The sequence below is a fragment of the Melospiza georgiana genome, chromosome 29 (genome assembly GCF_028018845.1).
Source record: "Melospiza georgiana isolate bMelGeo1 chromosome 29, bMelGeo1.pri, whole genome shotgun sequence".
NCBI classification, from domain to species: Eukaryota; Metazoa; Chordata; class Aves; order Passeriformes; family Passerellidae; genus Melospiza; species Melospiza georgiana.
This window is the reverse complement of record NC_080458.1, coordinates 1,953,378-1,969,388: the sequence shown is the minus strand read 5'-3', so window position 1 is coordinate 1,969,388 and position 16,011 is coordinate 1,953,378.

Below are 16,011 nucleotides of genomic sequence, written 5' to 3'. Positions count from 1 at the left end.
TCATGCTGCAGGTGTGGCCCCTCTGACAGCAGCCTGTTCATCCTTCAGGGGGTTTGCACACACAGGGACAGTGCTGCTCCTGCCAGCACACCACAGTTTGTCCTCATGCCAAAAAGTCCAGGCAGAACTTCTTAAAGGAGCATTTTCCTTTTGCTCTCAAACCAAAGATTTAGATGTAATGGTATAATAGAAACAAATCTTTTCCCCTGTTGTCGTTTGGGACAGGAGGAAAATCCTATCACATCCAGATAGCAAGGCGCTGATTACACTTCCACTCTGGAAATGATTTGCAGGAGCAAGTAAAGTAAATTCTCTGCTAGAACAGTGAAGTCCTGCCACTCTAAATCAGTGTGGTGCCTGAAGGGTTTTGTAGCAGGGTTGCACCTAAGATGCTCAAGAAGATTATAAGGTCCAACATAGACCTAAGGTTTGCACAGCAGAGTTTAGGCTGACAGCTAAGGGAGCGTAAATTAAAGGGTCTTTCCAACCCAGAAGGCTGATGAGAATTTTTGGCATTTGTGCTGTCCTTCCTTGTTTAAAGGATAGCAACATATTTGATGAGATTTTGGAATTGTAACTAAAAGTCATGGCCAGATTTAGTCACCTAAGTGGTTGTTGTGCATTTCTAATTGTGGAGGTCAATATCAGTGTAACTGCTTCTGGTAATACAAAAAGCTCTTTCAAGACACTTCCTAAGAGAAAGGTCCTTTTCCTTTTCACTCTGAACTGCAAAGCCCCTCCAGGATGTACAGCAAACAGGTTATCTAGATTGTCCTTTATTAATAACAGGAAACTTCCCCTTTAATCAGCCTGAATTGCACAATTCTCATCTGTATGAAGGAATTTTATTTAGTCTCTGCTGTAAAGAAGTGATTTCTATGCAACAGGGCTGATTAAGGGCAGACCCAAATTAACAAGAGGGGTATTTGTAAGAGCTGCCATTACTCTCACACACTTTAAACAACCCATACCGCCGAGCCCAAAGCTAATATGGCTCTGTGTTAAACATTTCTGATGGATTACACATCCTTGTGTGAAGATGGAATTAGGATGTAAATCCAGCATTTTTGCATATACAAACATTGTGCAAGAACATTGCATCTTCAAAATGGAAACCAAATATCACCTGTACAGGGTAAACGCTGCAATAACATGAATACACTTCTCCCATCAGGTTCACAGGCAGCTTAACCAATTCTGTGCTTGCAGATAATCTGTTCTGGCATCTTTTGGGGCCCTGAACCAGGAAAGTCACACTGAAATACTGTGGGACCATGAAAATTTCTCCAGATCCAAACCAGTCTCCAGGTGACACAAGTGACTGCAGCAACCTCCAATAATGCAGTGGAGGCCAGATTTGCTGTGTTCTCTTTGTCATTGTGGGTTTGTAATTCAGACTCACAGAAAGGCTTGAGTTGGAAGGGGCCTTAAAGACCCTCTAGATCCAACCCCCTGCCATGGGCAGGGACACCTTCCACTAGACCAGGTGGCTCAGAGCCCCTGCGAGGTTTGGCAAATACCCAAAGACACCTTTTCCTCTGTTTTGCAAGGTCAGATTTCCATGCTCACTTTCACAGATGGCTCCAGTCTCACACAGGGCATTGCTGATTGGTCACTCTTATCTCCACAGCCCAGCAGAGATCCTGTTTTGGATGGCTCTCACTGCTCCCAAGGCCCCAGGGACCAGCCACTGCCTCTCCTCCTTCTGCTTTCCCTTCCAGGATCAGAGATTTCCTGCTGCTTCCTCCACGTCTGAGACAACTGGAGGAGATGAGGGGCTGAGGATGTGGCTTCTGACAGAGAGTTGATAACACTCAGCTGAGTATTTTATTCTCCTGCCACTAAGCTGTCAGGCTGCTGCTGAAATTCCTCCTGCTTGGAAAGGGCTGGTGTGAGCAGCAGGAATTGTTGCTGGCTGGAATTTTGCAAGAGCTGGACAAAAGAAGCATTTTGTGGAAGGGCACCAGCTGCCCTTGGTCAGCAGCACAAGGTGTGAGGTCCCCTTTGAGGGCCATCCCTGCACAAGGACAGCCTGGCCTTCTCCAGTGCCCAGAGCACCTTCCAGGCTTTTGGGCTGGCCTCGTCCCTCACCCTGGAGAAGCAGGTTGCTGTTGAAACTCTCATATCCACAGTTTGTGGCTGGATTGCCGTGTCTTACCACAGACAGCCCTGGAGACACCAGCACAGGCTCCATCTGCAATACAAGGGGACTTTGTTCCAGCTTTTCCCTTGGACCAGTGTGCAGCAAGCCCACCTGGGCCTCATTCAGGTCTGTCTGGGTGGTAGTCAGCTTCTGCTGGGAATTTAAAGCTTTTACCCTACTTTCCACAGCAAATAGTGGAGCAAACCCAGCCGCACCAACCCCCGGATTTCACTCTAAAAACCACGATTTTCATTTTCCTCTATTCAAGTCTTGAAGAAAACAAACTTTTCTTGAGTGAGCTGGAGGCACAGTGTTCTCCAAGATCATTCTTGAATAGGACAATATTGCAGGGGAAGACTGGCAAACCCAGAGTTTACTGGTGCTTAGGAAGCTTTGCTAAACCTTCCCGCGTGCAGTGCTCTTGCACCCTCCTGAGCTCCTGGAGCCCTCACTCAGCTCAGGCACAGTTTGGACAGAAGGGGATGGTTCCGTCTGTCACGTGGGGACAGGAGGAGGGAAGACTTTGCAAACACAGCCACGAGGGCAGGGCTGTTTTCTTTGATGGTGCCAAGGTAGTACATCATCTTTGATTAAATGTGAGCTGCTGAAGGGCAAAAATTCTCAGTGATAAGGAGAGAGTGTCTCCACTCACACAGCAAGATAAGTGAAGGGGAAAGAGCAATCTGTATTTTATGGGAGGTGTTCAGTTTTTAATAAAACCTTCTTGCAGAACACGTGCCTAGGCAGGGGTGATTCAGAGCATTTTATCAGCCTCACAGAGTATCCCCACATCTGCTTTGCCACATTTTCTCTCTTTTTTTCATTGTGAATGATTTCTCCTGCCAGGGTTGCTCCTGCTTGGAGTTCTACTCTCAGTGGAGCCCCTGAGCTTTCTCAGCTGCCTCTGCAGCGAGTTCTGAGCCAATGTGGGGCTCTGCTGCCAGCCCAAATCTGCCCTTCCCCTGCCCAGCCCGAGTGCAGGTGGGGCATGTGCTGGGCATGGCCGGAGATTGGCATGGCCAAAATCCTCCAGCATTTACACCTGCCCATGGCTTTGGGTAGCACAAATGTCAGAACACCCATCATAGCTGACAAACGGCATTTCTTGCAGATTGCTACACTAGCACTTCTGATCCAACAAATACACGAGAATCAATTTCAGTTGCAAAATGTCATTTATTACAAAGTGCTACACCCACACCGACAATGCAGAACTATACAAATCTCAATTTAGGTTAAAAACAGGAATTTATTATATTATTACAACCTGTCTATGTAATAATATATAAATACCAACTTCAGTTAATTTATTGCCAGCCTCCACAACAACTCACTATACACAAATATCAATAAGGTGTTTAACAACTTAATTTATTACCTATTACTACAAGGATTAGGCCCATCTAGGAATACAAAAATATCTCCATAGATATGTAAATAGAATTATATCTAGAAACAGATAAATATACATATAAAAAAAGACATATGCCTATACAGATACCAATATTCCTATTTTAAAAGCCATATAACAAAAATTATATCAAAAGAGATACCTACACAAGTTTACCCACAGGAAATAGAAATTAAAACAGATATAACAATATCCATGTATACACAGATAAATTTATAAACATACATGTAATTTAAAAACAAATATATATACATAGCATACATTCATAACAAAATAAATATACATAAATATAAGAATATACACATGGAAATAAACACATACAAATAGCAAGCCACATATGGAAATACACATGTAATAATCCCTGTCTACATTCAAGTCCGTGTATCTGTAAACAGAACATCAGGCAGAGGGATCCCAGCTGCCCCATCTTCAAAGCGTCTCCCTCGGGCTCCTCCTCCCGTGCAGAGCAGCTCTCCTGGACAGGGACAGCAGATGGGACATCTGGCAAGCAAAGGGAACACTGAGTGAGTATGGGGACGTTTCCCTTGGCAGCAGCTGCACTTCCATCAGGGCAGAGGAAATGTCAGAGCCTCCCCAGGGGGTCAGAAAGAGAAAGCAGCCGGGCGGGCCGGGCTGTGGTGAGCGCAGCCGCGGCGGGACTGTCCCGCAGCCCCGGCAGCCCGGCAGAGCCGGCACAGCTCCCGGGCCCTGCGGCACAGCTGCCTTGCCCAAGGACAGCCGCTGTGCCAGCCGGGGCAGCTGCGCTGAGCAGCCCCAGCACGGGCAGGGCCCGCTCCTGCCCCGCCGGGCAGTGCCCACGGCCACAGCCCACGGCAGCCTCAGCCCCACCTGCCTCCCCGGGCCTGTGGCCTCAGCCGGGCTCTCTCCAGGCTGGCAGCAGCAGGGCCCCCCCGTTCACTTCTCTCGCTGCTGGCCTTCAGCTCCTCCCTGCTGGCTCCTGTCAGTCTCCGGCTGTCCTCAAGGTCTTCGTGGCAGCTGTGGCAAAAGTGGAGGCTCTGGAATTGCTTCCAAGGCCTGGCAGAGCTGCAGTCCTGGAGCCCTCTGTGCTCCCTGCTGGCCCCCTCCATCCCCTCAGCCCTGCCATGCTCTCAGTGAAGCCCCAGCCCCCTTCAGTTTCTTCAGCCCCTCACAGTCCTCTCGCCCGCCTCAGTCCCTTCTGAGCCATCCCGTCCCCTGAGACCTGCCACCCTGCCAGCCTGTGCCACTTCCCTGTCACCTCAGTGCCACCAAGGCCCTCGGCTGCCCCACAGCCCTCAGCCCCAGCAGCAGCTCAGGGTCACCGTCCCTTCAGCGCCACGGCCCCCTCAGCCCCCTCAGTCTCACCGTCCTTCAGCAGCTCCTCAGGGACAGTGCCTGGGGCCAGCGGCAGCTCCCACCGCTCCAGAGACAGCCGGGGCTGGAAGTGCTGCTCCACCCGGCCCAGCCGCCAGCTCGGACTCAGCACAGGGACAGGGGACACAGGGGGCACCGGGGGAAAAACAAGAGGTGAAAAAGGCAGCTGAGGTGGGAAAGAGGTACAAATGCAGCCTAGGCCTACACAAACAGCAATCCTTCCATCAGTCTCCAACTAAACAGTCCTATTCCTCTTAGTATATAACTATACACACTTATAAATCCAACTTCATACGTATATATATTTTTTACTCTACACATATAAAAATCTAACTCTGAAAATCTATAAATGTAAATATATAACAAAATATAAGCATATCCCATCTATAACTATATACACATCAATATATGCCCATATAAATAGAACACTATCATCTATAAATACTAATAAATAGAACCACAGAAATTTATAAACATATCTACAAACAGAGGAGCTCTACCTGCCTGATGGTCACAGGCTCTCCCCTGTCTCTTCCAGCCCTCCTGGAGATGTTGGTCAGATGGCATCTGGGAAGCAAAGGGAACGCTCAGTCAATATTGGCCCTTCTGCACCTTTCCCTTGGGCAGCAATTGTCCTTCTACCAGGGGCTCTCAAAGATGGCCTGAGAGGCAGACTCTCACTTGGCAATTTGGAGCAATGTGCCCTTAAAAGAACAGGGACCATTCCAAGGGTTCAAAAGTGTGCTTCAAAGCATTGAATTATCTCGATAAAGTCCCAGCCCCCGCAGTGCAAAGGGCACCCAGGAGAGCTTGAAACACAGACAGTCCCAGCTGCCACAAGGAAGCCCAGCCTTGTTCTTTCTCTGAGCTGACAGAGACACCTCAGTCCTCACTGAAATGGCTGAAGCTGAAGGTGCTGGGAGCTGAGTCATGAACCAGCTCCATTACCTGCCATCTACAAACTGCCCTCTGCAGTGAGCAGCAGCTGCTCCAACTTGATCATCAGCTCTGGCAGCAAGGACTGGGAGGGACAGAGCTCCCTACGAGGCCTGCAGGCTGCACCAGCTTGGCTAAGGGATGGATGCAAAGTGCTCCTTCTCACCTCTTAGGCCTCCCTAATCAGGGGTCATTCAAGCTTTTCCTTCTGATACTGGAGTTACCGTGATTTTTCAATTGGTTGGCCTCTGATGTTGTGCTCCTTGTTTTTCTTGTGGGTCAGGACCAATACCAGCAGACTGGTACTACATTTAGTCAGTGATTTGGACTTCTACCCTGAATTTTTGCTCTTTTTTTTCCCCTGTTCCTTCAAGTGTCGCTCAGCCTAGCCTCCCCTGGCACCTTGCAGTAAATTTATCCACCAACTTCAGCACAAAACTGGGACACCCAGCTTGGTGACACAACTCCCACAAGGTCAGGTTTATTCCCTGCTCTCTGCCCCAGCAGAGGATTCTGTGTCAGAGTCTCTGGAGAAGTGTGGAGGGAAGGGCTCAGGGAGGTTGTGCCCGTTCAGGATTTGAACTCAAGGCACCAGGAAGCACCAACCCTGCTCAGAGCAGCCATCTCACAGCTCTCTAAACCAGTGGGGGCTCTGTCCTTACCAGGCTCCTCGGGCTCCTGGGAACTGTTCCTGCAGCTCTCGGTGCCAGATGAAGCTTCCTCTGCTGCAGCTCTGTTCACAGGCTCCCCTCCTGAAGAATCAGGGGCAACACCAACATTGCCCTGAATAGAAAAACAGAAAGAAAGGAACCCAAAGGTCACTCACTATTTTGCTGGAATCACATCAGGGATACAATAACTGTCCTTCTCCACTCCCAAAGGACATGGAGCACAGAGGAGGGAACACTGCCCACACGGTTCACATGACAAGCCTTTTAAACTCAGGATTCAGGGGGCCAAGGTGATGCCTGGAGGACACACATGGGGCAGTAGTAGAAGGCTCCAGGAAGCAGCAGCTGCAGCCCAGCCCTTGCTTTGCCTTGGCCTTCCCACCCAAAAGAGGCACAGCCCACATCTGCTGCAGCTGCAACAGAGGCACCTCTGGCATGCCCCTCCCTGCACAGGACACTTGGCCTTCAGTGCCACTTCTCCAAACACTCTTCTCCTCTTTCCCAGCAAGTAAAACCTCTTCTTCATTTCTTTTTCATCTCCTCTTTTAGAAATCCAAGAAGAATTCAATACCAAGAATAATTCAATAACTAAATAATAATGAAGTAAGCTCAATTAAAGAAGCCTTTGATTCTCAACTGTGTAACAACATTCAAAAGCTCTCAGTCCAGCCCTTTTATCCCCATCCAATGGAATTACCTGCGCAGTGGGAGATCTTTCAGACAGGGACCTCCTGATCTCCCGAATCATTTTCTCTACGGCAAGGCCCAGATCTGCTGGTGGCCATTCCTCCTCCCCAGGTGCATTCTGTGCTGAGCTGGAGGCTGTCCATGCTGCACAAGCTGCACTGCCAGGTGGAGCGCTGGGCCCTGAAGTGCCCGGGGTGGCTGCAAGAATCCAAACACATTGGTCAGGCTCCACAACATGGCTGTGGGACACAGAGCTCTAGTGCTGCTGTGGATCAAACATCACGGGAAGCACACAGCAAAACCAGGCAGAGAATCTTTTGGCCCCCTAGGTGCCCCTTCCTAGTAGGCTTGACAACTTCTGGCCGAGAATGGCAGAGCCTTGAGGCAAAATACTTCAAACGGTCACTTTTCACGACCTTTTGGAAAAACAAGGCTACAACTCTTTTCCTACCTGGTGCGTCGTCAGCTGGGGGCTGCTGCTCGCTGTGGAGCTGCTGGAAGCTGCAGGGCTGGATGGCGAGCACCTCCCGCTCGGCCGGAGGCAGCTGCTCCCCGCAGAGCTCCTGCGAGCGGCTGCGGGGCCCCTCCCGCCCGAGCGGCAGCGGCCGCTCCCCGTGGAGCCCGAGCAAGTGGCAGGGCGGGATGCCGAGCACCGCCCGCTCGGCGGGCGGCGGCCGCTCCCCGTAGAGCTCCTGGAAGCGGCTCGGCCCCTCCCGCCGGGCCGGCAGCGGCCGCTCCCTGTGCAGCAGGTGGAAGCCGCAGGGCGGGCGCCGGGCGAGCAGCGGCCGCTCCCCGGGGAGCTGCTGGAGGCGGCCGGGCCGGGGGCTGCGCAGCTCCCGCCCGTCCTGCAGCGCCCGCTCCCTGTGCAGCAGGAGGAAGCCGCTGGGCGGGCGCCCGGCCGGCAGCGGCGGCCGCTCCCTGGGCAGCGGCGTGAAGCGACCGCGCCCGTGCCGCCCGTCCGGCAGCGGCCGCGCCCCGGGGAGCTGCTGGGAGCAGCGGGGCGGGCGCCTGCGGCCATCCCGGCCCGCCGCCGGCCGCTGCCTGTTGGCCGCGCTCCGGCGCTTGATGCGGAGCAGGAGGTCGGGGCGGTCGCGGCGAAAGCAGGGGTTGCTGTAGTGGAGCCAGGCCCCGGCATCGCCCGGCGCGGCCGAGCCGAGCCAGCCCGGCACCTTGCGGAAGCCGTAGCGGTAGAGCTGCCGCACGAAGCTGCGGAACTGCGTGGCCCTGAAGGTGAGCGGCACCGGGGCCGGCCCATGGCCACGGCCCCTGTGGGCGCGGCCCGAGCTGAGCAGCTCCCGCTCCAAGAGGGAGCGGTCGATGAGCAGCCCCTGGGCGCGGCTGTCCCAGCGCACGGAGCGGACGCGGGGGCTGTTCACCAGGCGCCAGAGCTTGGCGGGGAAGGTGCGGGCGCTGAGCCCGGCGGGCAGCGGCAGCTCCGCCATGGCGTCCATCGCCGACTGTGGCCACAACGCCCGCAGCGCAACGGCCGCGGCTGCGCCGGCGGCGCGCGGCCTGAGGGGGGCGCTGCGCTCGGGCCCGCGGGGACGCGCGCGGCAGAGCCGGGGCTGCGGGCACAGCGCGGGCGGGGCGGCTCCGGGGCTGGCTCGGCTTGGCTCGGCTCGGCACAGCACAGCACGGCACAGCGCAGCAGGTTATCCCTACGCTGCATGCCGTGTCTGGGTCACCATCGGTGACAGAGAGGAAGGACATTGCTCTGTTTTGGCTGGGGAAAGGATGAAAAGGCATGATTAGAAAACATTCATTTGGTCTCCTTTTCAGCAGACTAGCTGGTTTTATCTCACCGTGTCTGCCTGTCTTTGACAGATTTGGCACATTTCTCCTGAATTGGAGTCAGCTAAAGCAGCAGTAATGGGCAGCAATTTTGTCAGCATTGATATTAAAGCTAAAATGCTGCCCCATGGATGGATGTTGCTTTCTTCAAGGGATTTTTGGCCTGGTCTTGTAGCAAAGTCACACTGGTGTCTTCCCAAGCAGCGTTGCCTTTTTATTTCCACAGAAATCACCTCTTCTTTTTCTTCCCCCGATCTGAGGAGAGTTCCCATGCAAATGCCTCCTGCAGCCAGCTCTTGTCACTTTAGACTGACAAAGGAGATCTTGCAGAGGAGAGAGACTCCCTCGAGCTGCTGTGGAGAGCTGAAGGGGGAAGCACAAGTGGTGTTTATCCAAGGCTTGCAGATTCATTCCTGTAAAGAAAGAAAGTATACAGGTGCCATATAGAGAAACAAGGTATACGGGAGAGAGGGGGGGGGGGGAAAGGAGAGGGGTAATAGAGAAAGGAGCCCTCCGCAGGCAGAGATCAATCTTCATGGAGGTAATGATCGATGCTCAGTTTATTGCAAATCTCAGAGTATATTTATATGGTAATACAGCGTTCAGCACCGGGAGAATACATATAAGTGGTTACAAAGTGTTATGTATAGGACAAAGAGCTAACATATATTTGGTCAGGTACATTGATTGGCAAAAGTGTCAGCAGAACATTCTGCCCCATATCTTCTCTTCACATCCTTGGAACATCTTGTTTCACATCTCTTTTCCTGGGGTACGTCTTGGCAAACTTCTCTATTTTGTTTCCCCAAGGGCAGCATGTTTCTGCTCTAAGGCACTTACGCAGGGTTGTGCAGCTTGCTTCTCTCCAGTGTTGTCTGGTCAAAATGCTCTCTACATTCCTGAGCTTCCTGACAAACCACAGAGACTTTGGGATTGTCGTATTGGACAACACATTTGAGTCTGGGAACTTTTTGAATTACTTCAATTACTCTTTTTTTTTTTTTTTTTTTTTCCTCCAGAAATAATGTCCTATCTAATGCTTCCAGAGAATCTTTTCCTACTTTTTGGAGAATTCCTTTTGCTCCCCTCCCAGATCAGGCCAATTCCCAGGGCTCCTTCCCAAAGTGAGGTGCAGCCCATGGCCTCCACTCTCCAGCTGGAACAGAAGGAAGCACAGAGTTTGCTGTTGTGGGAGAGTGGGAGAGGAGCTTCTCTTTCCTGCCTGCTTTCCCTTTGTGACAGGTTGCTGTGTGCTCATTTCGTAAAGGCAGGTTTAAACTCTGAAGCAGTTTAAACTCTGAGCAGTTCAAACTGCTCCCTTCTCCAGCTCTTCTGTGGGTATCCTTGGACAAAAGGCCTCTTGTTTGGAGCTCTCTGTGGCAGGTTAGGGAAGGAGGTTGATATTTCAGGGTTGTGACTGCTGAAAGCAGCTGGTTTATGGAGGTGTCCAGAGATGGGAGTGGCTCCTTTTCTCACCTGCCTGCAGAAAAGGAAGTTGCAAAGAGGGAATTTCATTTGTGGAGATGGCCACCAGGGGTATTTGCCAAGAGATGGGCTGGCAGAAAGGCAGGTCTCATGCTAAACTGGCTGTGTGTTTGTTTTGATGGTGGAGAGGGTCAGAGATGCAGACACAGACACCAGCTGAAGGAACAGTGTAATTTACTGTAATGCAAAAGTGCAAAAAGAGTCAGGAAAGGATAGGCTAAGCAATGCACCTCAGCATTATTACAAAAGGGTGCCTCTGGTGATTAAGGAAGATCCATCACCAGGTACCCCAATGGTTTGCCCTTCATGCAGAGCTGCACATCAGCTGGGGGAAGCTGTCCCAGCCCAGCCCTGCAGAGCCACGGCTGGGAACCGGGAAATCCTGCGGTGCCTCCACCTTTGGTGGCCACGAGGCTCCCGAGTGTGCTGTGAGAGTAGCCCGGCTCCAACAGTGCTGGACGAGCAATGTGCCAGAGCTTCTGCTGGGGGCACAGCTGGTGTCATTCTCCTCTTGGTTTTCTCCTCGAGCCTGGCCAGGGCTCAAGGAGGAACCAAGGCCAGGTGTGGCCCTGTCCATTTTCCTCATGCAGAAAGGTGAAGACGTGTTTCACCAGGGAATGGATGCAACATTCCTTTTGATAATAACACTTGGTTTAGGAGCAGGTACATAGAACATTGGGTTGGGAAGGTGATCTAGAGGGCAGCTTTGGTTCAGGTCCTGTTGTTGAGGCTTCAGTCAGGGTCTGTGGTTCAGGCCTTAGTCCTTCAGTATTTTGTGGTGCAAATCACACCTGTGCAGAGCTGCAAACAAACAAGTCTGTCCTTAGCACATTTGAGACAGGAACAGCATTAGCCCTGCAAGGCCAGGCTGGGGCCAAGAGCAGAAGGCCAGCACCCTGCTTTGCCCACAGGCAGCCCTGCAGAGCAAGCAGCTCCTCCTGCCCAGGGGCTGAGGTGCCCGAAGCTGCCTCCCCGCTGTGCAGCTCTGCAGAGCCCGCGGGGCGCAGGGTCCTGGGCAGCCAGGGCAGCCCGGCCGCCTTGGAGCAAAAGGAGTGGCCCAGAGAGAAGCTGCTGCCCTTTGCTCTGGAACTGTTCCTCAGAGTCTTGTCAATAATCCACAGTGTCTGATGTGTTTTCCTTTCCTCTCCCAAATTTAACACAGCTTTTTGAGAAAATTGACTGATGTAGCTGGTGCTGGTGGTGGTGGTGCTTTTGTCTGCAGTTGAGGGCAGGTGATTTGGACCAAGGACAGAGTCCATTGTTAACACCCCAGCTTTGCCAAGTCAAGAAAACCATTCACAATTGGGCTACCACTGCTGAGCTGTTGTCCTAGGCTTTGGAAAGCTACCACCTTAAGAAACCCAACAGATTTTCCTCCAGGAGGACACCAGCAGTAGCATGATGCCAATGTTTTCCACCCCTTTTCTGTGTCTTTTAAGAGTTTTGCAGTGCCCAGCAGGAATGAAATGACCTGTGATAATGGGATTTGAGAGCTCTCTGTTGTTCGTTGCCACATGAGTGTTCATGACAAGCTGGTCACCCCACTTGTGGCTCTGTCGAGTTAAATTCATCCCAATTGTGAGCAAACAGCAGCCTCGAGATGCTGAGAAGAGCTGGCACAGTGGGTGGGTGTGCATGCACGCACCCGGGGGCTGACTGCTGTGTGGGCAGATGGTTTTGCACTGTTGTAAATCTTCACTCTCCCAAGCTGAAAGACTTCAAATATATATCTTAAATGAAAATTTATATAAAAAAATGAAATTGTCCAAAAATACATGTGCATTAAATTTCATGCATATTATATATTATATATTTTGATTAATATAATAATAACATAACATAATATAATGTAATATAATATAATAAAATATATACATTTGATTATTTTTGAAGCCATTGCTTGTGGGGAATATTAGATGATCTCTTAGTGTTTGTACATTTTAGTTTCTGCTACTGCTGATCCTAGCAGCAACTCCCTGTCAGTTCTTCCAGGTCACTTCACACAAAGGGATTCCATCATTTCAGGGCCTGTGAGAGCTTGGCACTGAAATGCCAAGTTGATTCCCAGCTCTCCAGCCTCCCTCTGGATTTTGGGGCAGCTCAGCACTTGTGTCCATGGCCCTTCCTTCATCCCCAGCCTGCAGCAGTCACAGTCGCTGCTGCCTCCCCCTTGCTGCAGCTCATTTGCCAAAGTGCTGCCAAAGGCAGCAGGGCTGGCTCAGGATCCCTGCTGGCTTCTGCTCTCTGGGATGAGCTTCAGGGGGACACTTGGAACCCTTTCCTAAAGAGCTGCACGTGGGATGATGGATTTGTCCTCCCCAGGTGGCTCCTGCTTGGATTCTGTGCTCATGGAGCCCCAGAGTTTTCTCAGCAGCCTCTGCAGCGAGTTCTGAGCCAACGTGGGGCTCTGCTGCCAGCCCAAATCTGCGCTTCCCCTGCCCAGCCTGAGTGCAGATGGGGCATGTGCTGGGCATGGCCAAAATCCTCCAGCATTTACACCTGCTCATGGCTTTGGGTAGCACAAATCTACACTTACTTTAGTTGAAACATTGCATTTATTGCAGATTGTTACACCTGCACTTCTAATGTACAAATACACAAACATTAACTTATGTTTAAAAATGAAATTTATTTTAAATTGCAACACCTGTGCTACCAATATAGAAACACAGAAATATCAATTTATGATTAAAATCTAATTTATTCTGAGAATTGTGCTATGTAAATATATACAAATATCAACTTTAGTGAAAAAAAATTACTTTATTGCAACCCTTTGCAACAACGCACTGTACACAAATATTGAAGTTACTGAATTGAAGTTTAACAATTAAATTTATTACATATTACTACAACCATACAGCCCATATACAAATACAGAAACATCAATATCCCTCTCGAAAGAATCTCAGATCCAGAACTAAATAAATAGAATTTTAGAACTATACAACTCCATACATAATAAATAGAAGTAAATACATATATAGACATAACAATATAGAGATGTAAACATGCATTACATATTTCATGACATACAACATGACAATATAATACAAACATAACAAACCTGTCTATAAATACACAAATATCAATGGACCAATAAAAAAATCCATACAACCCCAGCAATAGAAATGCACAGCTACAGAGCTGTACAAGTGTGTAAGCAGATGAATATACACGCATCAATATAACAATATACCTACATAATATCCCTATACAAATATCAGTCAGTGTATGTAAATATCCCTATACTTGTAACTATCCAAATCTAGCTACACATCCATAAACAGCGCTAGAACAGGAGGGATTGCCGCCGCCGATGTTCCCAGGCTCTCGCTCGGTCTCCTCCTCCTGAGCAGAGCAGCTCTCCTGGACAGGGACAGCAGATGGGACATCTGGCAAGCAAAGGGAACACTAAATGAGTGTGGGGACGTTTCCCTTGGCAGCAGCTGCGCTTCCATCAGGGAAGAGGAAATGTCAGGGCCTCCCCAGGAGGGTCAGAAGGAAAAGCAGCCGAATGGGCCAGGCTGTGGTGAGCTGTTCACTTCTTTCTGGCATCCCAGTTGCTCTGAGGGAACTCCCTCATGTGAGGTTATTGAACCACCTCTGCACTTATCAAGACTGTGGCCCCCAAATCAATCAGCATTTATGTCTCCAGCCACTTGCACCAATGACAGGGAATGTCCTCTGACAGTGCTCGGGCACAAAGTTACCTTGCACAGGTCATCTGACAGGGCCTTGTTCTTTCTGTGCTTCCTGTATTTCTCCTCACCTTCCACTTGGAATTGTTACAGCATTTCTTTTCCTTTCCCCTTGATCAGTGCTGAAATGTGTGTTTCTCTTCCAGGTTTCAGTTTGTTCAGTGATCATGTCAAGCCTTTTCTCAGAAGCTTTTATCATGGAATTGAGAGTTAATTTCAGCAATTTTGGTGATTTTCTGTGAGATTTATGCGAGTGTCCTGTTCATTGGGCGCCATTTAGGAAGGTACAAAAGAGAAAAAGGATGCTCTGTGTCGGATCCCATTTTTCTCTTTCTCTTCTGTTTTATGGTTGATTTATGTTTGCCGGTTGTCGGTTTCTCTTCCTGGCTGTTTTATGTCCGGAGATAGCTCAGGGATGCCACTTGCTCGGTTTCTCGGCTGTTTCAAAGACCTGGAAAGGCCCAGAGTGGCCTTGGACAGCCCGCGCTTCAAAGGACGAGGAGAGACTTCTGATCTTGTTTCGGTCTCAGTGTTTATTAATTGTTTATCTAAAAGATTTTCTTTCTGCCCGACAGAGGTCTGCACAGCAAGTCAGCCATGGGCACACTCCCGCAGCCCCTGGGGCGGTCACTTATCTTTATACCTAATGTTACGTGTACAATATTTATGATTTTTCTCCAATACCTTCTACTCTTATTAACCGGTGCACTTCTAGTAAAGACCAATCCCAAAGTGCCACCATCACCACAGAAGTTGGAGGCCAAGAAGAAGAAGAAGGACAGGACACGCCCCAATTCCTCCATCTTACTTCTCTAGACCCCCCTGTACAGAAATCCTAAACCCTGTGTATTATACTCTAACTAACTTATCCCTTCACCATTCACCCCAGTGAAATCCTCCCAGTCCTCATACAGATGTTATCTCCTGTGTAGGATCAAAGTCCAGCCACCAGACACTTCTGGCAACATTCCAGGACTCCCGAGCCCCCCAAGGGTGGTCTCGGTCTCTGCACCTCAGTTCCTGAGGTGCTGAGATCCCACAGCTCTGTAGGTCAGTTCACTAGTGGAATATTCAGGGATAGAGAGAGTGATTAGTTGAATTTTACATCTACTCCTAACCTGAAAGTGCAACAGGTAATTTGGGGAGAAATTTAAGCCCGATTTCTGCTTCTACCAGCCTGTATTCAAATGTAAAGTAAATAGAGCAGGGTGAGAATGTCAGTGTTCAGTTCCTGAAGTGCCTTATTAAGGTGTTCTTAAAGTAAGGGAGATAAAATCTGGGTGGGCATTCCTAATTTCCAGCCACTCATTGTCAATTTCACTGACTCTGAAAACAGCAGAGATGTGCACATCATACCTGATCAATCAATTTGGGGATGGTTTAGGTTCAGATTCTCTGAGGCTTTAGATTTTTAGATCTCTAGACAATGCTTCCAGCAATCTAAACAGCTTTCAGAAATTAACCTTTTCTCCTTTTTTCCTCAGTCTTTGCACTCATGTGCACCAGAGACCTTCAGTGAATGGATTCCACTCTAATCCATCTCCAAGCTGAATCTCCCAGCTGTGTTCACACTGGGGGTTCGCGTGTCTCTTCTGCACAGTGCAATTTTAAAACTTCATTCCTTATTATCTCTGCCCTTCTTTTTCTTATTTAGCTTGCAAATGCATGCAAATGTATCAGAAATGATACACCTAATTTCTGACGCATCAGTTCCTGTCTAGCAATTTCATTTTATCCTGTTCTGATGTTCTGCTAGCCTTCTATGTTTCATTCTAACTGGACTCCTGTTTTCTTGCATGTGGAAGTTTTACAATGCAATGCTCTCATTCACCT